The sequence below is a fragment of the Lichenostomus cassidix genome, chromosome 4A, assembly GCF_008360975.1.
Source record: "Lichenostomus cassidix isolate B80296 chromosome 4A, HeHo_3.0, whole genome shotgun sequence".
NCBI classification, from domain to species: Eukaryota; Metazoa; Chordata; class Aves; order Passeriformes; family Meliphagidae; genus Lichenostomus; species Lichenostomus cassidix.
Window position 1 is genome coordinate 6042195 of NC_139485.1, and position 26066 is coordinate 6068260.

At 36.4% G+C, this 26066-nt stretch overlaps 1 long non-coding RNA gene across 1 annotated transcript in view; it reads right to left on the bottom strand.

The window, feature by feature from the left end:
- Positions 1 to 3950: 3950 nt before the first annotated feature.
- The window catches only part of LOC146437382 (uncharacterized), a 92566-nt gene continuing 70450 nt past the window's right edge, over positions 3951 to 26066 (bottom strand). Inside the window, exon 3 of the long non-coding RNA XR_014852331.1 lies at positions 3951 to 6080. This is a non-coding gene — a long non-coding RNA (uncharacterized LOC146437382). The remainder of the gene's footprint in view (positions 6081 to 26066) is intronic.

A 26066-nucleotide genomic window follows, 5' to 3' on the forward strand; every position in this document is an offset into this window, starting at 1 on the left:
CAAGCCATAGCAGCTTTGCAAAATGTCCTAATTTGGTCTTAAAATACTATCTAGATATTAACATTCTAAAAGATTGTCATCTCACATGGCTGAATCACATGAAAAATGAAATAAGCACAAGACTGATCCTCCCTTTACAGATTGTGGCTACACACCCTCCCACTAGGCAGTGATCAAAAATGTTATTTCACATATCCAAGGGATTTAATGCAAAATCACTCACTCCAAGTCTTAAGTGTCACTTTCTGGACATAAAGCAGCAGCTTAAAGAATCTTCAATGTCCCTACACAGTAAATCCTTGACCCCGAAAGGCAAACTTGGAGGTAAAACCTGAAATCATATCTCATCACAGATAGCTTCCGAATTTTCCACAGCCCTGAGCAGTCCACTTATTCTGTAAATGGAGAATTAATGACCCCATTCACCCAGAAATATTAGATATTTGAAAATGTTCAATCATGGCTCAGGGTATTTTAGAAATTTACTCTGGCAATTTTCTCACAGCCTTATTAATAATTAACTTCCATTATAATACAAAGCCTCTCATTTAAGAACACAATGACCCACCACTGAAGGGTAATTTTCAGCCCAATGACCCTGTGGTAGGTGAGGTACCAGTGTTTATCTCGACTTCTTTCCCTTTTAAGACCCATTACAAAACAAGACAAAGGACCAGAAAACATTCAGTAATTTGGAGAACAAGGGTGCAGTGGCAAAAGTCAGGATGAGATTGTTGTTTTTCTCTTCGTGAAGCTGCTGCAGTGGAACTCTAAACACTGCTTTGTAATTCCAAAGCTGCTTCCTTAAAATCTCCATGTGCTCCTGCAGGAGTTTCTATCTGGATTTGCAATGCAGATCTAGGGAATAAGTTTGGGTGATACAGAAGTAGAAAGCTCTGTATATATAATATACAGAGAATAACAGGCAAAAGCCACCCAATCATGATTCAGATCAGCTTTTCAGTACTCTGTCTCCCATAATTAGAAAGAATGAAAGGTGCAGTTTATCGTGGTCATTTAAAAGGACCTGTTAATAAACTTAATATTACATTAATGCACGGCTGATTTGCTGAATGGACATGGCAGCTCATTTATTTCAACAGGCCATGCACATAGGAAGTTCCTGTTCAGGAATAGTTGAGAACCTTGTTTAGCAGGGAATAACATTCAAAAACAAGAATAAACCTACTCTACTCTTCATTTATTTTCTAGAAATTATTTGAATGTTTCCAAGTGAATCAATTTAACAATGTTTGAAGATTGAAAATCTGGTTTCCAAAGTTATTCAATTATAAAACAAAATGGCTCATGTCACTTTTTATATACAACTGTATAAGGGATTACATTAAAGAGAATGCTTTACAATTACTGTGATAGTCAGAAATAAACAAGTATGAAAACAATTATTTCCCTCTAGAGTGGATAACACTTCCAGTTTAACAGTCATGAGCAAAGTAATTTGTGAAGTTTATTAAGATTATGGTTTTACAGGCTCTAATTTATTGAGACAAAGCCTCATTTATGCAGAAACATTAGGACATACTACTGACTCATTTTATATCAAATATTCTTCCTGGAATAAATTTTTCACATAATTACTTCAAATAAATGAGGTGTTTACAGTCAATGAACTGATTCCCTTTAATCTGTTTCTGAAATAATACATACTTATGGAAAAATAGCATAAGATTTTTTCAAACTAAAAATTAACTTTATAGCAAAACAGATGAAGTGCCTTCCTCAAGAAATCCTTTTACTTGACTAAATGTATCCCTATATAATAGAAACAGTCCTGTTCTAACTATGCACTGACTAGGTCTCAAATTGCTAACTCATTTCTCAGATTCTTGTACAGAGAACAGGCATTATCAGATCAAATTGCCAAACTGTGGAGAAGCTGTGATTTTGATACATTTTCAGTGGCTTGGACCAGACCTAGTGTGAATAACAGTGGAGGGTTCAAACCCACATCTAAATGAAAGACACACACCAAATCCAGTCAATGTTACTGCAAGCTGCAACTTCTATGTTTCTACTCCCCTTCATTTAAATTAGAGGAATCTTATATAAATCTTGCAGTGTAGATATGTGAACTAAGCTCTCTTCACATTCCACTCATCCCTGCCAAGAGATCTATTTGTCAGGGGCAGATGAAGCTGCAGACCTCCTGTGATAAACTGACTACATGGTTCCTGAGTCAGGCTGGATAATTTCATCATGTATATGCACTCTATACTTCACAGCATCAAAATTGAATTCCCTGAATAATGGGAACACAGGAGTATCAAAAAACTCACTGGTGGAGCACTTCCTCAATGCTTGAACAATAAGGTGCTTTACCCTCACAATGGCATTTTAAATATATTGCTCCAAGTAGTCTTCAGCACTCAGTCATCTCCAGCAAAAGACAATAAAGGAATTCTTTATATCCCTGTGTTTCAGTCTGTGCCCATTGCTCTTGCCCTGTCACTAGACAGCACTGAAAATCCGCTCCTTTTCCTATACATCCTCCCTCCAGATATTTTCATATATTCAACAAATCCCCCTGAGTCATCTCAGCACCAGAATAAGCAGTCCCAGCTCTCTTTCTGCATGTGTGGGGTGTTACCACCCCTTAAACATCTTAGCAGCCTTTCGCCTAGTCCTAAGAAATAAGTCTTCAAAATTAGTCTTCCTCCTGTCTGGGAATAGATTGAGCCCCCGCCTGAGCTGAAATTTGGAAACTGCAGCCTCCCTGAACAGGCAGCCCAGTATAGAACAGGCTGCTCTCTTATGGCTGTGAGAAATTCTTATCAGCTGAAGATTTATAAAGGCAAAAGGAGTGAAACATGTCCCTCTGAGTTCATCTGGTAGGACTCTGCTAAACTTCAGTAAGTCCAAACCCCTTTCTGTACCTCCTGCCTGTCTCTGATGGCAAATGTGTTCATAATACACTTTACCCTGGAGGAACTTGTGTATTTTTATGTTAATCTGGTAACGGTAATGTGATTTACATGAAGTCTACCAATGCAATTCCAAAGCTCTGCACAACCATTCCCAAGGGTTTGGCTGTTTTGGGTTCCGGTTGTTGTTCCTTTTTATTTTTTCTTTAAGAAAACTCAAAGAAATGCACTTTACCAGGGGTGAGAACATGGGAAAGAAAGAAGGGAAATAGAAGTGTCACAAACTCTCAGGGAATACAGTAAATTCAGTGCTTGGAAGAATAATGAAAATAATTCCAATTAAAATACTATCTGGCTTGTGTTCTACTACTACTGACTCACATTGAGATTTTTTAACAGAACACTGACTGACTCTTAAGCACAGACCTGGGAGTTCATCATGTGGAGATAAATCTTCCTTTCCTAATTCACACATGCATGCACACACATGTGCACTGTGGGAGAAGGTTTTCCTCCACGTAAATCACATCAGGAGCGAAAATGATTGTCAGACTGCCTCCATTAGCCAGTGGAAGAAAGTTCACCAGAATTATTACTTAGAAGGACATTCTGTAAGAGGGGATTAGAGAAATCTTAAAGCTTTTCCAAAGATATAAATCAACTTTTTTTTCTTTAAAAGTAATGACAAACTAGTAAAATCTTCAGATCATTAGGATGACTTTGGATTTTCCCTCTTGTTTCTGACTAAGAAATCCACATATGTTTCTGCCCACTCCCAGATATTATTTGATACAACAAACTGAATCAATACAATATTCTATTAAGAAGAAATACAGGTACCACTATGAAAGATATTCAGAATTTGTATGTTCAAACCCAATCTTCAGTAAGCTTAGAACATATAACTTTTAAAATCTGTTTTTAAACACAGAAAACAACAGCATTTCAATTTTTTTATGCAATTTAACTACAGCACAGGGAAATATGCAGCACAAGCAGCATATATCACATAATTAATTGCACTATTTAAAGGACAGGAATTTGTTTTATTTAAAAAATGTAGCCTTGATCTCTTTCTCCTGTGTAAGACTTGATTTTCCTGACTAGCCGATCAGGTATTATTCATGTCCTTTTTTATTGAGCTCAAATAATGATCACGTAAAGATAATGAGAGTCTGTTAATGTATTTTTATTGGTATATTGGTTAATTAAAAAAAAAAAAATCTCAGTGAGGGTGAACAAAGCTGTGTTGGTCCAGTAGGTGGTAAAGATCAAAAATGAAACAAATCAAAGAGGATGTGCAATAGTTGCAGGCGCTATTAGAGCAACTGCTTATGATGTGATAGTTGAGGGTTTAACCATCAGTTTCATTAGAAGTTTCTATTCCTTGGTGTAGACAGCTTTGAAGTGAAAACTCCCTTGATGTACAGCCTTGGAAATAGTTCTCAGCTAAAAGAAAACACCTCCTCCCCTATGACAATCCTATGCTTTTGGTTATGGTTATGTTTCTTCCTTTAAAAGATGAAGTTCCAAAAAAGAAATTGTCATAGTTTATCATTAGTGTGCTTGCTTCTAACAAACTGGCAAAATTTCTTCATTTCTCCGCTCTGTTCACCATCATGCACAGAAGGCTCTTCACAGGCCACTGTTTTTAGAAAGGGACATCCTTTATTCCATGCAAAAAGTAGAGCTTTTTTCCACCAGTCTTGCTGAGTCTTTGTATTCCTTGCATTCCTTTTACATAAGCTGTACATTTAAAATTCACCACCAATTAAATCACTGCCGTGGACATGATAGGACTGTACCTCTCAGAGCAAGCAATTCTACCTGGTGATTCCCACATTCTGTTCCTAGGGAGGGAATATGCAACTTTCCATTTTCTGCCACTCAAGTTTAAGGAACTGAATCCAGGAGTCCAGTCCCTCCTGCAGGCAACTGAGGAGGCAGCACAAATTAAGATTCTGATCTGAATCATCCCCTAGAGAAGCTCCTCTGTGTGCAGCCATGGTAGAGCACACTTTGATTAAGCAGGAAATACAGTCATTATTTGTTCACAACAGTGTGGAAATAACTTCCTCTGTCTGAAATGTGGAAGAGGAGGATTTTACAGTGCTCACCTTGGTCCTTGTCTTTGGGGACGAACCACAAATCCCCCATGGCACACCAGGAACACATCAGGGGCCAGAGGAGAAGACATCCCAGAGCATGTCAACCTCTCCTCTGCTTTGGCACAGAGATGCTCCCCCTGGGGTGCCATGGCTGCTCCCTGCCCACTGCAGGAAGGAAAATCAGTCCTACTGCTCTGTGCCTCGTCACTAAGAGCAGGCAGCATGGGAGAGAAGCAGCACAGCTCTTTGCCTGCTGCCATGGCTGGGATTTGGCTGCTCAAAGACAGGAAACAACTTATTCCTCCCTGATATAAAATGTTAAAGCAGAAAAGTACTAGGATTTCTTTGTTCTTCCCGGGATAATAGAAATACCCAGGAAACTCGGTGCAGTTTCTAAAATTACTTTTCAGTCCTGTGTAATCTTAAGATTAATTAACATCTGTGTTCCTTCATTGTTCCTCTGTGTATAATACTGGTTTATTGACATGTAAATTTGGGGGTGTGGGGGAGAAGAAATCCTCAGATGTTCAATATCTTTTGCAGCAGAGCAGGAAGAGTAAAGGAGAGGTCATGCAGTAATTCAGTGCAAGAGAGTCACAAACTAATATATTTTCCATACACGTTCCCAGAACTCTGCCTAAATGAGTGCTGCACATATAAGAAAAGCAAACCCAAATGAATGTCACCCAGAAATTGCCTTTTCCTTCACCTCCTCTTCATAAACACAGGGAGATCATTTCTAATGAAACTTGCCCTTTCTCATTTGAAAAATTAATCTGCAAGCAAAACTAAGACATCTTTCCCCACATCCCTCTCACACAGAAAATGTTAATAATTTTGGTTCAAATACAAATGGCTCAGTTTAAGCTCAAAACATTTTTCCTTTTCCAATGTGTACATTGACAGTTCTCCATCCATGCCACTACTTAGATGTTTGATGTGTTGCTATAGTTAATTTCAATGTGCAGAACTTCTTCAAACTGTTCATTCTTCTGTGCTACAGTTTCAATTGCTCAACAGAGATTTATTTTACTTTAAAGTTATCAGAGTATTTCTACCTTGTTGTTTTCCACCAGCCAATTTCTATCACCTGCAAGGAAGAAATCAAGAAACAATGAACGTATACTAAAAATACCACCAACACTGGTGGAAACCATAAATCATGTTTTTGTTTGACTTCTCAGGTCACCTTATTTTGTGAGTGTGTGGAATTAAGTGCCATACCTGTATACTGAGGGTTTATTTGAGCCCAAAATTCATATGAATAAGATGGGTAACTACACATTGTGTTTAAACAACTTCTATCAGATCAAGCTAGTGGCCTTTTTGTCTCCTGTTTCCTGTATTAGTTTTATTAACTTAGGATGTTCACACCTGCAACCACAAAGGTTTTGCTAAAAATACTAAAAAAAAAAAAAAAAAAAAAGGAAAAAAAAAGAAAAAAAAAAAGAAAACCAACAAAAAAAACAAGCCATAAAAGTAGTTACCATATGGTGGAGAACACCAAGGTACTGCAAATCTTCACCCAGTGAACTGCTGTGACCTGCACTGGCAAATGCCCAACTCCACTGCCTCTGCAAACTTCTTTAGCCATCAGTGTCACACCAGAATTTCCCACCAAACAGTGCTCAGACATGCACACAAATCATGATCCAAGTTCCAGTCAGATGCTAAGATGGCACCATGCTCTGCAAGTCTCATTGAAATGAGAGGCCTGTATGTTCTTGTAGAGTTAAAAATATCAGAGTACACTATCTAAACACACAAAACCTAGAGGAGAGGAGTTATTTGACTACAAGGGACAAAATCATAATGAAATACCTTATTCTGGGTATACCAAAGATTTCACTTAAATTAAAACCAAACCAAAACATTGTGCTTTTACACAAAATCATTTCAAACAATTGTCTGTTGGAAAAGATGGTCACAGACTGCCAATGTGTTGGCACCTTTGCCAAGTCCAGTCCTTACAGCCACAACCTCCTTGATTTAAATGCAAGTGCTGCTGACCTTCAGGATTATGTAAAACCATATTGTTTGTCTTCTCTGCATGCCAGGATATGTCCAGCGTTAGAAGGTATTTCTTTTTCACTGCTCAATCTGTGAAATAACTCTCCAAAATAGCACAAGGCTCCATTTATTTGGCAATTATGTAGCTGGGGGAAGGGGATGTGGGAAAACGTCCTTTGAGAGCTACAGAGGGTTAAAAGTAGGGAAGTACTGAAGAACAACCATATGTGCCACAGAAAGCTAACACCTCCCATTAATCCAAGGCTTTAGCTATATTCTAGATGTGCTTCTATCTTCTCCCTAGCAGATAATTTCCAGCTGATCATCCTTGTCGTCTTGTACACTTGTATTGGCAGCAATCCCCTTAATGCGCAGTTAACCACAGATGGCAGGACTCCAGCTTCAGATGCAAGATTTTGAGATATAACATATAAATAAACCTTCCAGAACCCTAAAGCAGAGCTGTGAAAACTTGTTAGTGCTACTTTCTGTATTTAGCTTGAAAGGCAGTGCCATTCTAAATAAGGATGCAGGGAAGGACAAAATGATCGTACATTGAAGCAACAAGTCTTTCTGCACATGATTTAACTCTATTTAATCACAGTGACACCAACCTCAGCTTCTTCATCACCCATCAGTAAATAGATTATGATTCACATATTTTAAAAAATGTTTTCAGATAAAATACTTGCAGGGTTTTTTTTAAAGAACATTTCTTATCAGAAGAATCACTCAGGGACTCCAAAACCAATAGAAAAAAAAAAAATCAGAGTATACTATCTAAATGTATAAAACCTAGATGAGATGTGCTATTTAACTGCAAAGGACAAAGCCACAATGAAATGTTTTCCTCTGGGAATACCAAACCCTTCCTTTTGAATAAAAGAACCAAAACATTGTCTTGTTACATGAAATTCAATTAGGTTCCTACACAGGGCTCCCTTTAGAATTCTGAAGGTAAAAAGATTTCCATCCTCTTATGTTACTTTAAAAGCTGCATTTCATTTTTCATTAGAAAACAACATCACAAATTAAACAAAATGTGCTCATGTTAAGGATTTTGTATTTATGATTCACAGCATGGAAAAAAGCCACTTCCAACTCAAGCCTTTCTACGAATACATATTACAACCCTTTATAAATTTCAAAAAATATATCAGAACAAACAATTTCAACTACAAACAACAAAAACAATGAATATATAAAAGCAAAAGTTCTATACAACAAATTCACCAAATCACTTGGAGGGTTCTTAGTCTCCCTTCTACTCTCTCACCAGAACCACCTGGGTGACAAGCAAAGGCTTATTTCCTGGGAATTCTCCTTGCAATTAAGAGGGAAGAAATTAAGTTTTTTGAGGTATATTTTGTTTTGTTTTTCTTTAAAGACAGTTGAGCATTGGCATCAGCAAATCTAAGAGCTGTTAGAGAGAAGTTTATATTCCAGAATAGAGGCTTACTTAAGAACCACCAGGAGTGGTCAAGCACATATCCAGGATACAAGAACACTACTTCAGCTGCAGAAAGATCTGTGAGATTTGTACTGCAAACAATTTTCCAATTATGATACAGGTTGTCTTGCATGCTCAACAATAAATGGCAGCAATGTGTAAAAATTCAACATAAATAGGGAATTTGGTCAGAAGACCTTGCTCTCTGATTTGGAAAACTCAAGGTGTGCACTTAATATCATGAATAAAATTCAGAATTTATAACTTTTTAAAATATTTTCTTAAAATACGAGAGGCAATTAGTTTAACCTAATTGTCATGGACCTTTCCACATTCTTTTTCAGTGAAGAGTATCTTAAACATGGTCTACTCTGCAGGCAGTCATTACCTTATAACTGTCTCTTTGCACTTGTGGTTAATTCTGGTGGATTGAGAATGTACCAGTTACATTGCTGTTAATTTATTCTTCCTGTTTGGTTGGATCATAGATCAGCATCATTGGTGTCCTGCCAGGCAGCAGAAGAGCAACAATATCTGGCAACTAAAGAGATTTAAAATAATTGGTGGCAATATACCAGCTCCAAAATGACTGAAGGTCTGGCTCCTGTTCAGTTGTCAAATGAAATGCTATCTTAATTATAGGGTCTAGGCTTTTCTCTGAGCATAGTAGGATTTTTTTTTTCTTCCTTTTCTGAACAGTTACTGAATCCCTACTGTTACAGGATTACCTTTTCATATCTTAATACTCCAGTCAACACAGTCATAGAGAAGCTGCCGCTTGAGAAAAAGAAATACAGAAAGGATGATTTCCAGAGGTAAACAACATAATGAGTTCCAACTCTGCAAGTAATACAGAGAATGCTCCCATGAACTGAGAATATTGGTGTCCTCTCCTCTCTATGCATCATTGCAGTTTATATAATTGCCAGATTTTTTAATTAAAGTCAGCCCTTAACAAAATTAAGTAAAAATTGTACATTATGATGTTTCATGAATCAAATAGGACACTATTTCAGGTATTTCATTCCAATTTCCCCATCACCAGCCTTGTATCACTGCATCCTGCTGGTGTCTACAGACACACTCAAGATTCCCACCATGTGCATATCAGAATCAGAGAGATGGAAGGGAGGAATTTTCAAAGTAGTAATACATTTATGTGAGGATTTCAATCACAGACCTTCTGTGCTGACTTTCACATATTTTTCTGCAGCTTAAACTGTAAGGAATTAATAAAGGAAACGTATGCCATTCACTCAGCTTTGTTTCCTCTAAAATCTGCTTCCCATTGCCAGGAGGAGCAGAGCTGTGGGGTTTCAGACACTTCTAGTGTTTCTCTTTAGTCAGCCTGAGGATGTGGCCTATCCCTCAGGATGGAATATCTCCTACAGCAGTAACTCTAAACCATTATTAGCAAGGGAAACACATTGCTACATGCAAATGATTTCAGTCTCACTTGTGTTAACATCACAAAAACATTTATATCATCTTCTGTGTTTCATAATGTGATTCTGTTTGGGATAGAATGAGAGAATGTGGGCAAGATGGACTGAAATTAGCAAATCAGACTTCTCAATACAGAAGGGTTAAAGGGAATTCCAGTCAGAAAAAGTTATCAATAAAAGTAGTAATAAAAAATACATTCTGTTATTTCATTCCATAGATCATGGACATTCACTGGAACTACAAATCCCAAAAGTATTGCCAAACCAACTTTGTGTAGATGAAGAACCAAACAGCTTTACTTTTTGCTTACAAATGGAAAAAGTACGTGAAAAATAGTTTCTCTGAGACCACATAGAACCACTGTAATTGTATTACTGAATCAACAGCATAATGCAAACAAAAGAGATTTATAGGTGAACTGTAAAGTCTGCTTTAGAAACATCACCTTGATCTAAAGGTTTCAGGTGATAGAGAACTTTGGTAAATTGTTCATAACAGTTGCTGTTAAAAATTGGTCCCTATTTCCTACTTGAATTTGTCCAGACATTGAATATTTTATTGCTTTTATTTGCTAGATTAAAGAATCCCAAAACTTCCTTGATTTGAGAAAATTAGGAATAGCTAGATGATTATGGTCAGAATACCTTAACTCAGCTTTCTTTTTTGAGCAGAACACACAGAGTGGAACTGCAAAAAATATTTATCCTTCCTTTGGAATCACAATTAATTTGATCAGCACAAGAAACAAATTGTCAGTGATTTCCTATATACTGTACAGCAGCACTAATCCCAGCAGACCTGATTGTTCATCTGATAATGAATCACTTATCCAGCCTAAACCCCTGAGAAAATCAGAGTGATAATTTCTCTACTAATGCCCACATTGCACCATTTGGGCAAACCACATTTCCTATCCATGACCCACTTCCTTCTAGCAGACTTTGTGAAATTATTGTTTCTTGGCTCTGTACCTATGAAAGGCACAATATTTGTGCTATCCAGGGTTACAGCAAACACATTTGTTTTTAACATCAAGTTCAGTCTGGAACAATTCACAAAACCAGAGCACAAGCAACAGAAAAGGAAAATTAATAGTGAGGAAAAGAAGAAGTAGCAATAAAATTATTTCCTTCTACACTGCTGGTCTTCCCATGTACTTCATCTGAATGCCATTTTTCTTGGCCTTCCCACATCTCAGAAAAGCACAACTAAGTCTTGACTTTTATAAAAAGGCATAGTGTTTTCATTAAAATAGCTACAACTTCAATAGAGTATGACCTCACCCTTATCTTAAAGCCACTGACATATTATTGTGCATATATATGTAATGCTGATACTCCATTGAGCACTAAAAGCCATGTCATAAAACACAAAATTATTTCTATGGCATTTTCTATCACAAAATGATCATCTAATATGTGTTGCACTGCCTTCTTGCAAAATGTTACATTTTTAGTATGTCCCTAGGCAAACAGAAAACAAATTACGTTACCTGAGGGACAGTAGGCTCTGTGCTCCACTGCCAAAATTGTAAGCAGTCATGCACACTTATGAAATACATTTTTCCTGGTTCTCCCTTCTTGGGGGTAAAAAAAGGAAATTAACAAAAATTGCCAGTTTCTACAGCCTGCAAAAATTTCTTTTTCAAACTTCAATTCATGTTATCTTTTCAGTTCTTGGAATAAGGATTCCCTCTCACACAGGGTAAATACTGTCCAAGTGCATCACATTGCACAGTAGCATATAACCCCAAGAAATGAAAAGTACATGTCATATCACACCCCTACAAAAGATGTAGGTTGTTTTTTTCTTATGGTAAATCCATATTAGGAATTTAACAGCCTAATTCATAAAAGCAGAGGAATGTTTACTACCTTTAGCACCTGCAAATCTCATAAGAATACAATCCCTCTAAGGAAAGGGTCATCACTGTAAAACTCAACAAGCACTAAGCAGTGACATGTATTTGCAGGCTCCTGCTGTCCCCACATGTGTGCCACAGCTCTTGTAAGAGCATTAGAAGGGAGAGCTGGTAAATAGGTGATGCCATGCCTTCCATCCTTAGGGACACAGAGCATCCTGAGGAGCAGCCTGCAGGTCCAGGGCCTGCCCAGGTACAGCAGCAGCACGACTGACCTGGAGCAATCTACCCTCACCCACGAGTGTTCCTTGATTCAAGGAGCAGCTACTCCTACAGAGCAGGTTAGTATCCACCCCTTTAATCATCTTTAGTTTACAAATCTCACACTGAACATATGGAAATGAAAGGGAAAACCACACATAAGTGTTAGAGGTCCCTGTTATTTCATGAACCTCCTACAAGTCTCCCTGCTCAGCAGCACCCTTGTACCATGGTTCCCTCCTCTTCTATATATATATGCAATATTTTCCGTGATCTAATACATGAGAAAAGGAAGGCTAAATTTCAAAAGGTCAGTAGTTTCCATCTGTATCTTAAAGTCTTACTCTCACAGCTTGTTATTAGTCATTAAAAAAAAAAATACTAGGTCGTCTTCACCACAGTGCAGAATTTTACCGTGTGGAAATAACTTTGCTGGGTCCTGCAGTTTATTTGGACTGAAAACTGAAATAACTTTGGGACAACTGCATTACAGCTCATTCAGTTCACCTTTTGCCAAGGAATTAGGCTTCATTCCTAGACTCAAGACTCAAATTAGAATTTGCTTTTTCTTTCCTTAATGCTAAAATCAAAAAAATAATCTGTCTCCAGAATGAGATTTATTAAAATGGAAAATAAGGGGCTTTCTATGGAAAATCTTTTACATGTTATCTCTAATAAAACTAAATAGATATCCAATCTAAATTATGCATATCCAGTAGTACTTGGGCAGACTACAGTTAAACCACAGCAAAACAGAATCTAGAAGCCTGAAAATTAAAGCACTGAGGAAATACTGAAGTACTTGTCTGCAGTAAAATGTGGCCAGAATTCATTCCTAGGTTATGTACCTATTCTGAACTCCACAGAGGAAGATCTGGTACAAATCAGGTCAATAAAGGCCTTCACTCAAGTGAAATTTAATTTGCAGATCAGAAATGGCAAGGGGAAACAGTGGCTTGCTGGAAGAAAAAAGTATACATGCTTTTAGTTGAAAAAGAAATTAATTATTTGGAACATTTTGTTAAAGAAAAAATGCACTTTTTATCCTTAACTTCAGTTGAAAGGTATTGTGTGTCCTCCCTTCATACTTGGAAGAAGCCCCAATTGCTTTGAAGTTCATCAGCCTAATGAGAAAGTCCATATAGCTCAGGCAACTGCTGCATACTTAGCAGCTCTTAAAAAGGAAAACCACTTATAAACTTAAAGGGATGGTTATTATTCCAACACAAATATAAATTCCCTTACTAGCTCTGCTGCTGATATCACTCACTGGACTCTGAGTGCTAGATTTTGATATAACATGGGAAGATATTACTGAAGTTTTTTGGTTAGATTCACTGCAGCAATGAACAAGATCAATCTACAGCAAAAACAAAGCTACAGCTTTCATCAAAGTTTTGCAGTCTTGGCATCAGATGTGTGCAATTACTGCACCATCTGAATGCTTTAAGGATTTCAACACAACTCTAGCAGCCTGAATAAAGGCATTTTTTAAATGATCTACCAGTGTTTTAATAAAAAATAAGGCATATTTACTGTATTATATTTCTAGCCTTGCACAGGATTTAATCTGTTGAATACCATATGCTTGGACAAAGTCCCATGACTGAAAAAAAGAATAAGAGTGGCATTTTCTATTGATACTGAAGCACACTGTATTTAATATCCACATCTGGGAAGCTTTACACATGACCTGTATACCAGTTACTCCTTTACACTCTAAATTTCATTTTCTAGTCACAAATTACAAGAAACACCTATTTACACCACTAATAAAGTCATGAATTTGGATCACGTGAGGGGAAGGAGAAATATAAATTCTGCATGCTGCATATTTCATGACACATTTTTTGCTGCCTGCACATTCACACATTTTCATTACTTGGTTTTTCTGTGCTCCTAATTACCCTGTAGATAAATTTCTTAAGAGAAAAAGAATTTGGAAGGACCAGACCTCTCAGAGACAAGGGCAACAATTAAGCTGGAAATGCCTGCTTTTCCTTCAGCATCAACAGAAGCATAATTATGCAAGTGATGTTGCTGCCATACCACTTCATTATCCATGTGCCAGCATAGAGGGTTTCTATTCCTATTGCATGGAGCTACCCAAGTCAATCTGGGCTGTGCCAGCATGGAAAAGCTGAAGTTGCCCAGTAATTGTGAATGCAAATATAAATAACAGAAAACCAGAAATGGAGTATTTATAGATGTTCATGTTTCCTGAATACCCGCGATTATCTGGAGATAAAGACTAGCAGAAGTACCCCAAAATGCATTTACAGGGTGCAATTTCTTTCTGATAACTTCAGAGGCTGTTGTCTTTCTGCTTCCTACAGTGCACATAAAACTTAACTCCAAAGTTTGCAGACCATGTAAAAGGAATGCTAAAATAAGGTACTGAAATCCAGAGTATCAAAGGGCAAAGAAGGGCATGTGACAAAAAGTCACTGCAACTGCAAAATAAGATTTTCACTAAGAATTAGAGATAAGTATTAAATATTTTCAAAATAACTTCAGCTTCACTCCTTTTATCTGGAATGGCTACTCTTAATATTAGGAAATAAGGGTTCCAAGATAAAATTACATAATTCACAAATAAATTAGGGAGTGAATACCAACTGCCTTGTATTTTTCTGTGTATTCAACCTCTTTTCTTATTTTTATGTGTAAGAATAGGTGCTTGCAATGATACTAAAAACATCAATGCATGCTCTCAGGCTGCAAAGGAAACTGCAGGAATTTTTTTAAAATCTGTAGATATTTTAAGTTTTCCTTGTCCTCAATTTGCATGTTAAACATGTAATTAAAGTTACAGCATTCCACAGATGCCACCATGTTAAACAACTAGAGGAAATAAAAGGGGAGGAGAAAACAAGGAAATTTAATTTTACATACACGGATAAATAGACGGCAAACATGACCATGAAAGCACATTAGCAGAGAGCAAAAGCACAGGGAATTAAAAGTAAAGAACACCATCTGGGTATCCTGGATGGTGTGATGGCTCCATCCCCTTCGTCCAGCTGGCAAGGGGTTGGGACATGGTACAGCTAAAACTGCTAATGTATTTGAGCAGCTCAGCCAGCTCTGGGCTGCCCAGAAATCTTCGTGTCTGGCTGCAGCAGGAATGAGGGCACTGGCACCTCATGTGGCAAAAATGCAGTTTCTGTGATTCAAGATCACTTTCCTATCGTTTCAATCAGCATCAGACAGACCAAGCCCTGAAGTCAACTGGCTCAAGAACATCCATCATTTTGAATTAACTTCTCTTTGGATTGGTCATTTCTTTTAAGGACTGTTTTCATAGAGGAAGAGATTGAAGGAAAACAAGAAGGATTTTTCATATTTGCTACTGCAAAAAAAATGTCTCTAAGCTGCTCTCTGTGTCCATTAAGTTCAGAGTAGCCATTAGGAAATTAAAGTACAGCAAGGAGAATTTGTATTGGATTTTGCCACATTTTCTCAGATTTTATGATGAGGGCAGTGATCACTGATTCAAGTCAATAGGCCCACTTTGTGATACTCATCCTTGTCTGTTTTCAGTAACAGGTTGGAGAATGTTAGAGTGAAAGCTTTAGAAAGAGTCAATTCTGATTCAAGAAAAGACAATGGAATGGTTGGAATAGCACAAGCTCTCAGAACCACTCAAATTCTGACGACTCAAACTCTCATGGCTCTTACCTCCTGGGCTAAAAACAAAAACGGTGGCTATTTGGTGAGAAGACTACATTTCCTACAACATAACACACAAAAATACCAACTCTTTATCGGTGTAAGCTGCAGCATTTTTGCTATAAGTTACAATGTAGCTGTCTTCATCCTTCAGTACTATTTTTCTGTTCTGCTTCTTAATTATTTCTTAGAATAATTACCAGTCATGGCTTGCAGTCTTTCTTCAGTTGTAATCACTGGTAATTTGTCTGAGAAAAAGACAGCAAGTTCAAATTTTGCAAGAATCTGAGGACTATGATGACCTCTCCAGAGAAAAGAGCAGCATAGGAGGTAGAGGTCTTTTTTCTGAAGTGATTCTTAAGCTTCAAAATTGGCCACAGTTAAACTGTTAGCATTCCAAACATGGTAATAGACTCCCAGATACTCCATGGCCCTGCCTGAGCATTTTGCCAAGTCAGGATGGTGCTGTTGCTATGTACAGCTGCAAGGGCTGAAGTGTCATACTGTGTTCACAGAAAAGTATCTTTTGTATTTATTTTTCTGTACTGTTCTTGCTCCCAGGAAGTAGGACATGACCACATCCCTGGGAATAAATAGGTGGAGCATTTGTACTCAGCCTGTGCTGACCAAGACCAAACCAGCTCATAAACAGGAGGAAATATTTCTTTCCTGTGCAGTGCATGACAGTTCACAGCACACAGGTGTTAGCCAAGAGTCCTTGCTCACACTGAAATACCAACTGTAGAAATTGTACCATTCTGTCCATCACATTTCCATGTGTTCAGCTATAGCCCAATAAAATGTATATGCAACCTGAATATGCCAAAAAAATCTTCCAGAGAAAGAATGAATTTCATTAAATATTCCTGAAATAGAATGGGCAGGTATAATTGAACCAGCAGCTTTTTCCAGAGAGAAGTCAAGAACCATTGTCAAATGATATGTCAATTGATATGATCAGGGACTGTATCTCCAATGATAACAGCATACAATTGTCACCATTTAAAAGTTATCTGGTGCCAAATGCTATTAAAATTCTTTTTAAAACCTCAGTTTAATACAGATGTTAATATGTAAGATATGTTGGCACCCTTTAACAAACTTCCAGGTTGAGGTTGTCAAGAGTGTGAAAGATCAAACAGGGGTCAGTGCAAATTCCAGGCTGTCAAGAAATACCTGTCAGAGAATAAAGAGTGAAATTCTACAAACCATTTTAATTTGACATTGATGATTTTTACTGTGGAACAGACCAAAGTTTGCAAGATTTGCTCTGGGAGGTGCAATGGTAAGGCATTTAAGTCTAGACACAGAAACTGTAGTAGGTATTCAGGTATTGCACTACCAACTGGTATTTACAGACCCTTATAAATGTATGAACCATGACCAAAATAAAAGAAAAAGAAGTGAATAATGAAAACAAACAAACAAACAAACCAAAAAACCAAAACTAAATGGAAAGCTTGTAAACTAGCCAAAAGGATACACTGGAAATGAGAGTAAATACCTCAGGTTTCAAGGGGATGTACTGCTATTTTTTGAGGTTGTGAATGCACAATTCCAATCCACAAGTTTCCTGATGTCATTGAATTTACTATAAAGCCCCAGAGAAGACATGTTCTAAATGTTTGCAATTGGATCTTTATGAGATCATTTCATCCTTTCATTGTGCTAGCTCAGAAAAGTGAAGCAGGCAATCTCATCATCTCTATTGGCCCACTGAACTCAAATTCTCTTTATTCTGCTCATAAACAGCAAGAGTTCATACAGCAGAGATTTTAATTTTTAAGCTTAAAACTGATTCTAGATTGTTACTTTAAGACAGCACAGTCAGCTCAAGATGTCATTGGCACCACGCCACTCAGAGATATTCAAACCTCCCATGGGCTGCTTTGGCACATGTACAGTACAGAGCGTTTCTGTTCAATAAGTTCTTAGCACAAAAAATGGAAAAATGAGGTGCTTCAGAGTATTATCATTTACAAAAAGGTTCTAAGCAGCTAATTCAAATAACTTCAGGATTAGAGAATTTATCTCTCCCACTGTTGAAGTGGTGAAATGAGCAATAGCTCATAAAGTAATAGTAGTGTTGGAATCCATTCATTCCCCGATGACCTTCTATTGGCATTGAACTTCAGCTGGCACTGCAATGCAAAAGAGAACCAACAGTGCTTACTGATGAAACACATAATGAATGCAACCTGCTTTCTGGAATATTTTGTACCTTGTGCAAATGTTCTGATTTTCTGATATCTCATTAATTTGGTTGGTCCTCTCTTAGTGAAAAAAAAATCTAATTTTTAATAATTTGAGCAGCTTTTTATATTGCCTTTATAACATGCTTAAAGTTAAAAAAATTATCATGATCCTGATATAAATTCCACAGCCATTAAGCTGTTAATATCAAAAAAAACTAATTTAAAACTACAGAACTCATTTTGACCTGCAACACAGTGAAAACTTATTACAATAGATAAAAAATTATGCCTTGAAAACTTCATCTGTTTTGTAGCCTACTGTGGCTGAAATAGACTTATACTAAAAATATTAATGCATTCAAACTAAAATTTAAGTGTCCCATTCTCATTTACTGCCTGGGGTAATTAGATTTTTTTTAAAGGTTCAATTACATTTTAAAAATACTGTTTGTTTTCTTTCACTGATATAATGAAATGGAGATAAAGATCACCTAACACTCCAGCCAGAGGGCTCTTTTAATGCTTAGAAGATGAAGAGCACATAGATGACAGAAAGAAAGAAAAAATAGCTTTTTGTACTGCCATGATATATGCTGAATATCTGAGTAAGAACGCGTTAAAACGCAAAGAAAAATTGTTGAAACAAATTGGGTTTGAGGCTATGTGCCTATGTTTCACTAGGAACATCCTTATTATTTTTAGAAATAGGAAAAATATCATGAGCTTTGAAAACTAAGATAACAAATGCTATTGAACAGGAAGATATTCTTAATCTCTAAAGACTTTAATTGGTGTCCATTGATTCAATAGGGTCTATCAGGCTCTCTTTCCACATACTCAGCTAAATCTGGTTCACAATACAGTTCATTGTACCCAAGAGAATAACAGAAGGGAATTATTACTGGTTTTACCCAATTTGGGATAACAGCTTGTAGTGAATCAGTTTACTGGTTTGAAATGTTATGTCACTGATTGTACATAACTGATTGTACAGAACTCTACTATCTTTGAGTTATGCAAAGGGAAAAAATGCATCAAACTGGTTATTGGTTACTTAGGCAGTCCATGGGCAGCAAAAGACAATAGTCCTGCTCACAGTGTTTTGTTACCTATTCTCTATTTTTATTTGAATAGAGAACAGCTTTGTAAGCTGAGCACAGATATAAACACTGGAAACTTTCAGTATTGTGCTAATTTTACCTTAATGTCTGTTTAAAATTTAGTTGCTGGTCATGATCTGTCATCCTAAGGAAACTAAAATTTAAAACTAGATTTTTTTTTTTTTTTAGCGTGGAGCAGAGCTATCAATTCTAATAGAGTCAAATGAAAATGTCCAGAATGATACACAGGTAAAATGTCTTTAAAAAGGCACTACTATAACTCCCACAATCTGAATAACTACCTGTAAAGTTAAATACATTTGCATAAAATATTTTTCTTTTAATGATACCACTGAGAAATTAACAGTTTTATAACTTTAGTAATGTTCAGAGACAGCTGTGCCTGTGATCTTGCCCCTTTATGAACACTATTAATCAGCCTAATTTCTGACACCAAGGAAAAAATATCCAGGAGACAATTAAAATATTTTGGCCCTTTCTAAAATATATTTACAGAAAAATGCACTCCACAAACCAGCATGTATCTAAGAAAAGCAGTGAGTGTTGTATGAAGTAAACACCACTCTAGGGTTTCTGAGAAGCACATGAGTGGAAAGGGCAGGGAGAGACTCTCCATCAGTACCTAGTTTGGATAGCTATGGAGAAGTTCTGAAGGTCTAATTAGGGTCCTGAGATGTAATTTTTAGGTTTGTTCAGGAAACTGGATCCCAGGGAGGTTTTTTATAGGATTAGTCCTCTTACTCACTCCAACACCTTTCCATAGTCACCTCTGATCACCTCACCTATTCTGCTGAAAAGCTAGAAAAATGAAAAAAAGTAAACCATTTCTCCAAGGAAAAACTCAAGTTAAAAAGAAATTCAGACAATCATAACCATATCTCAGAGAATTTTTTTTTCCTCTAAAAATCTGCTTCAAAAACAAACTCTTCACTGTTCCTAGCTTTTAATCTGCTTTGTCTGTGCTTAGGTTTTCTGCATCTCTCTGTGGCCAAGGGTTCAGCTTTTGAAAATTGTCCATCTGTTCCTGTGTTAATTCTGCAATGTTTATGCTAACTCCTAATGGTTAGGTTTCCTTATGTGCACTTTTTCCCACAGAAACTTTTCATCAGAACTGACTTAAGACACTTATTATGGGGTGTTAGACAGGGAGGTGGATGCAGAAGCCCATTGTGAGCCAGCAGTCCATACAATGAACGTGGTTTGCAGTATGGAATCCACTCTTCCTCCTCAGACCCCTCTAACAATTTGTAAAACTAAGCTTGTGCATTAACCCACACCCAAAATTCAGGAGGTATAAGCAATGCAAAGTAAATCACTTGCCAAAAAAAAAAAATAAAAGCAAATTAATCCTCATATACCTTATACAACAGGAGAAAATCCAACTGAAAACGTTCTCTTTCTTCCAGGCAACAGTATTCCTGTAATTTAACACAGTTCTCTCTAAAACAGAGGGTTTTTCCTATTGTGTTCAATACTATCTAGTGGGTTACAACAAAATATCTCTAACTCCTGAAAAAAGCAGTGAGTTTTGCAGATCTGCTGGGAATGAAAATGTTGTCAAGACTTTGCATCTGATCTTGTACCTGCAGTTAACTTGACATAGCTGCAAGATTAAAAGACAAACTGACACACTGCTACTCACTGAAATGACTCATTATTGGTTAAGGTTTGACATATCTAGCCAAAATACCCCCAGAACTCTGCATTTCAAAGTTTTTATAAAATTATGAAAGTTGTAAGCAGCTGTTCAGGTTAAGCCAACCTGATGACTCAACAAGGTCAAGACTCTGCTGCTATCAAGGAATTGTCTCTGCTGCCAGGGAACAGATTTCCTTTCTAATGGACAATCCTGTTAATTTACTTGGAAAAAGAAAAGACTCCAGTAACTTGAGACAAGATACAGACTGTTTAGATCAAATAAGAGGGGGAAAAAAAGCTGTAATCCAACCACTACTGCAGCATGCATTTCCATTTTCAGAAAGATAAATACAAAAGAAACTGAAAACAGACTGAGGTATTCTCTGGAAGAGGAGCAACACTAGAAGCAGTATCAATCACAAACATGTATTGCACCTAGGTCTCTCTCATTCATAAAGGGTTATTTCCTACACAAAAATGCAGATCAGGGTCTATTTTGAAGTGCAAACCCTCCCCACTTTATAATCCTTCAAAGTAAAAGTCAGAAAAAACATTATATTATATTATATTATATTATATTATATTATATTATATTATATTAATTTCCTGCTTGATAGTCAACTTTCCTGCTGGTATTCCATTTCTGGTTTATTTCTTATTCAGTTGTATACACATCTATCCCTATAAGGTATAAAAAGATATTAAGAATTTCCTTGACTTCTTGGTAGGTGTGAGAATACAGGTACCTTTTTTTAAATTGCAAACCACTCATCAGAGCTTGTGCCATCATCTGTCATGGAAATATCTAAATTCCTCATCATCTTTTAGAAATCTGTACCTATGAAAATTACTGACTGCATTAATGAAATCTAAAAAAATGTGGGCAATACTACTCTGCCACATTGTTTTCTTTCTACTCCATATCAAAAAATAGGTGCAAAGGATTTTTTTTCCGCACAACGTGAACATCCATTTATATTATTAATAAATTAGGTTTGTGTCATTTCTTAATGTCAGAATCCCTTTTCTGTGTGCACAAGACCCCAAGGATAGATTGTTTATTCCTATTTCTAATCCTAATCAATATTTTATTTATCTTAATGTAATTTGATGTGAACTAGAATGGAACTCAGATCCTTTTCTTATGAATTATGCCAAAAAGTCAAGATGCATGCTGATTTCTGTCCCTCTCCCAGCAGGATCAAAGCTGTCAACTCATTAACACAAAATACTTTAGTTTTCAAGTCACGTTGTCCAAGTCAAAAATTTTCACTTGCCTTTTAAATTCTTAGTTTAACACCAAAACTTTTGATAAACACTGGGACTTTTCAGTTTTCAGTGGTGGAACACAGCAAAATACATACTGCAAAGTCTAATAGTGGGATAACATTACTGAAAGAAAACAATAAAACTTGCATTTTACTTCTAAGAGTTAATGTTTCATTTAAATACTTAGTCCACTTGAAGATGTACAAAGAGCATGATATTAAAATGTTTATGTTAATGTGTTTTGCCTGATAACCCTGTTTGTATTTGTTTACAGTTCAGCAGCACATTAGCCATAAAGTAGATAAACACCATAAAGTGATGGTAAGACTTGAGTGCCTTTGCACAAATAAGGAAAAGGTTTCACACCACACTGAATTTATATTAAAATCTCTCCATGATTTTGAGAGAAGCATACCCACACACACAATTAGAAAAGGCAGAATATGTCCTAATTAGCTCTGTGAATTCTAGATGCCTTTCTCTTCCTAATGCACTGCACCAACATACTGTTAGAATGATCCTGCTGGTGCCAAGGCTCCCATTGTCTTTAATAAGCTTTTCCATTGACAAAGCAAGTGCAGTCTCATGCAGGCAGGTAGAGGTAAAAGCAGAATACTTAATGGAAAGTGTCAGTTCTGATGCAACAGAGCTATTTCTGGGTCCACCAGGAAAACCAGTCTTGTGATGGCCAAAACACAGTAATTAATATCATCAGCCAAAAGCCAACTGGCAGGAGAAGTTCAATGAGCTTTACCTCTTAATAAAAACCTCATTAGCTTGACTTGGCTTCTATTATGTTATTTTCACAATTTCTGTCTTTAGTCATTGTTCTTCCACTGTCTTCTCTGGATTATTCACAATTACAGTTCCACTGTGAGACCTCAGCAGAAATGAGGAAACCCTTGCATTTCAGGGACAATAAATAGGCTTTCTACTAATTCAGCCTTTAACTGACACAATCATGTCATTTGTATGCAACATTGTGAATATCTCCAAAGAAGCACAGCATTACTTATTCACAAACTAGACTGTTTGATCATTAGGAAATGTCAAATTGATTTTGGGGTACTTACACTGCTGTGTCAGAAGCCTGGTACCAAAATTTATCATAAAATCTGGTTCAGTCTTGCAAGGAAAAAGTTGGGGTAAGGTCACTGTCACACCAGAGCAAGTCTCAGCTCCTTGCCACACTTTTTGTACCATCATACTCCTTTGGAGTGCAAAATAAAAGGACTACATTAGTAGCTGTCTCCTGAAAAGGAGCTTAAGTCTTTCTAAAGCTAAAAACCAATTAGCTAGTCTTTCTGAAACTAAAAACCAATTAGCTAACACCTTCCACAGAGATGATTTTGGAGAAAAATCAATCAATCAACACATTTAAATATAAAACAAAACTTGGAAACTTGATAATCTGGAATACACCATCAACCAGAAAGAAATCACTGGTGACAAAATAGAAAAGATTTTTTCTATTTTGACTCTGATACTTTTCTATTTTTATGACTTACTGTCGTCCTATTTTGTTGGTCCTTTTTGTCTGTCCTTTCTTAGTTTCTTTCTGTGCTTCTGATTTAGAAGACCTTTAATCCATGCAAATAGAATCCATCAGTGAAATAAACTGCATAGCAGTCCAAGAAGGAATTTCAGAAAGAGCAAAATAAAAGGAGAAATAAGAAAATCTGTCTACTATCCCCATGATTTTAACATTACCAGGAAGTTCAACATCTCCCAAACCACACCTCGCAATAAAAACCTATTGTGGTTTTAGGAACATTGAGTCATTTACATTACTGGGGGCCAATTAGTGATTTGTTTTCCCCTTAATGCAGTCAACAAGGACTCCAACAAAAAAAGGTGTCATACACCAAACTGCTCAGAAATTGCACTATTATTGGCCTTAAATCACTCAAGCCTACCAGTCAAATCAGGTCTACAGATAGATAAAAATAATAAATAATTCTTATTTTATAAAAAACTCTATCAGAAAACTCATTCTGATTGCAGCCAGCTGAGAGATGCAGGTGCTGACACATGTGGTCAATGAATGCATTGAAAGGATTATGTTCAATATTCTCGGCTGATGCAGTGATTGCAGGATTTGAGACTGAAGAAAGCAGAGCCAAAATTATTTAATTATTGATTTTCTATACATGATTGAAATTTTCTGTCTTATCAGCTAATGTGAGGTTGGTACCAGTTCAAACAATTGGCATGAGAGCATGAAATTACACCATAGTGCAGTAAAAAGTTTCAGGATCAGATCTGTTTGAAAAGCAACTTGCTGCATAACAGCTTCTTCTGGAATTTCAGTCATGCTGCTCAAGCTCAAGAAATGTTAAGGCTCTCTGAAGAAAGTGAGAATCTTAAAAACATGCTATGAGAAGTACACAAAGCTCAAAAACTGACAGCTACAAATGCATTAAGAAAAGCCTGTATTATCAAAATCTTTGTAAAACACAAATTCAAGAATACAACTAACTCTGAATACCTAAGGGACCACCTGCTTCCAAAATGAAGGCTGTTTCATTATGAGGGAAAAATATTGAGAAAAATTCAGAGAATAAACATTTCATGATTAACAGTATTTTTTTCAGAGCTCTGAGGATAATCTGTGGAGTGTAACAGCTTTTATTTTTAATTCAGTGTACTTCAGATTAGATCTTGTGGCATAAAGCTGTAAAGAGAGACAGGAAAAAAATAAAAGAGTAAAAAAAGTTTCCACAGAGACAACTCGATAATTAAACTATCATAAAGTAGTTGTATAAATCAGAAAAAGAGACTTGCTGTCTCTTCTACTTCAGATGGGACACACAAACTCAGGCCCTTAGATCAGCTTGGCAGAAATTTCATGCATCTCTGTTTATGTTCTATATTAACACTGTGATAATTCTTTATAATCCTCATGCCATTTTCAACTCATGACATTCTATGCTTGCTGTTTAATTTCTTTGCATTTCATTTGCAGCCTTTGTCCATAGGAGCAGTCTAAAATGCAAAAGGAGAAGGGAGGAATGCAGAGCTGGTGCAATCCAGACTCCAGCGAGCAATCACCAGGGCAACAGCATCTGCTTACATCCTTCAGTGTAGCAGTTTCCCCGGAATGAAGGGATACAGCATAATTTATCTGACTCATAGGTATTTATATCTGCTCATTACCGACCAGAGTCTGCACCCTGTTTTTACTATGGAAAATAATGGAGGGTAAAACACAGGCACCTGTAAAAAAAATTAAAAAAAAATAAAAAAATAAAAAAAGCAAATGTTGGGTTTGAGTTAATAAAATATCAAATGAAGTGGGATACACGAAAAAACTATTTTCAAGTCCTTAGAAACAATATTTCATGTTGTACAGTTGTACAGGATGAATTTTATCCTAAATGATTTAATTTGGTTTGAGCCATACCTCTGAACTCTTAAGATGAACAAAAAAACTGATTTTAAAATTACCTGGAGACATAATTAATGATTTCCAAAAATTCATTTAACTGAGTTTAGCAATTTTTAGACTACTAAGTACACACTCAAGTAAATTTTTTTAAACTATAATCCGTGAGCTAATGTTTGTCTTTGTCTCTATGTCATCATTTTGGACGGTTCTAAAAACAGCTCAGACACTAATCTATCCTTCATTTCCCTTGAACAATTAGTTACCCACCCTCTGCTGTCACTTTTTTTACTGTATGAAAACATCTTGCTTGACCATTATTTTCATGATGGTTATTTTATTGGTGATGTCATTTTTTTTCCCAATCTTCTAATTTTTTTTGCAAAAGTCTCTCAAAACCAAATGCACAAGTATCAAAGCAATAATTGGGGGGGTTTGTAAGCATTTAACTTGTTAGTTAGTTTCAGTATTCCTTAACATTATTCCTTCTGATTCAGGTCATCACACTGCTGCTCTCTGCTGTCTGTAAGAAGAATCCACACAAAATTATTACAGATATGGCATTCATTTTAGGCTCTATAACACACATATGCACACTGCAAATTCTTTATTTCTAATTTCCTTTCTTCCAAAAATCAAATCTAATTTTAACTGGCAAGAAAATCCATGTAATTGCAAATACCATCAGTTAAACATTGGAAGAATCAGAAGGTTTTGCAAAACAGTTGGACTGACACTTGAATTTTGTACAAACTATGAAATACATGT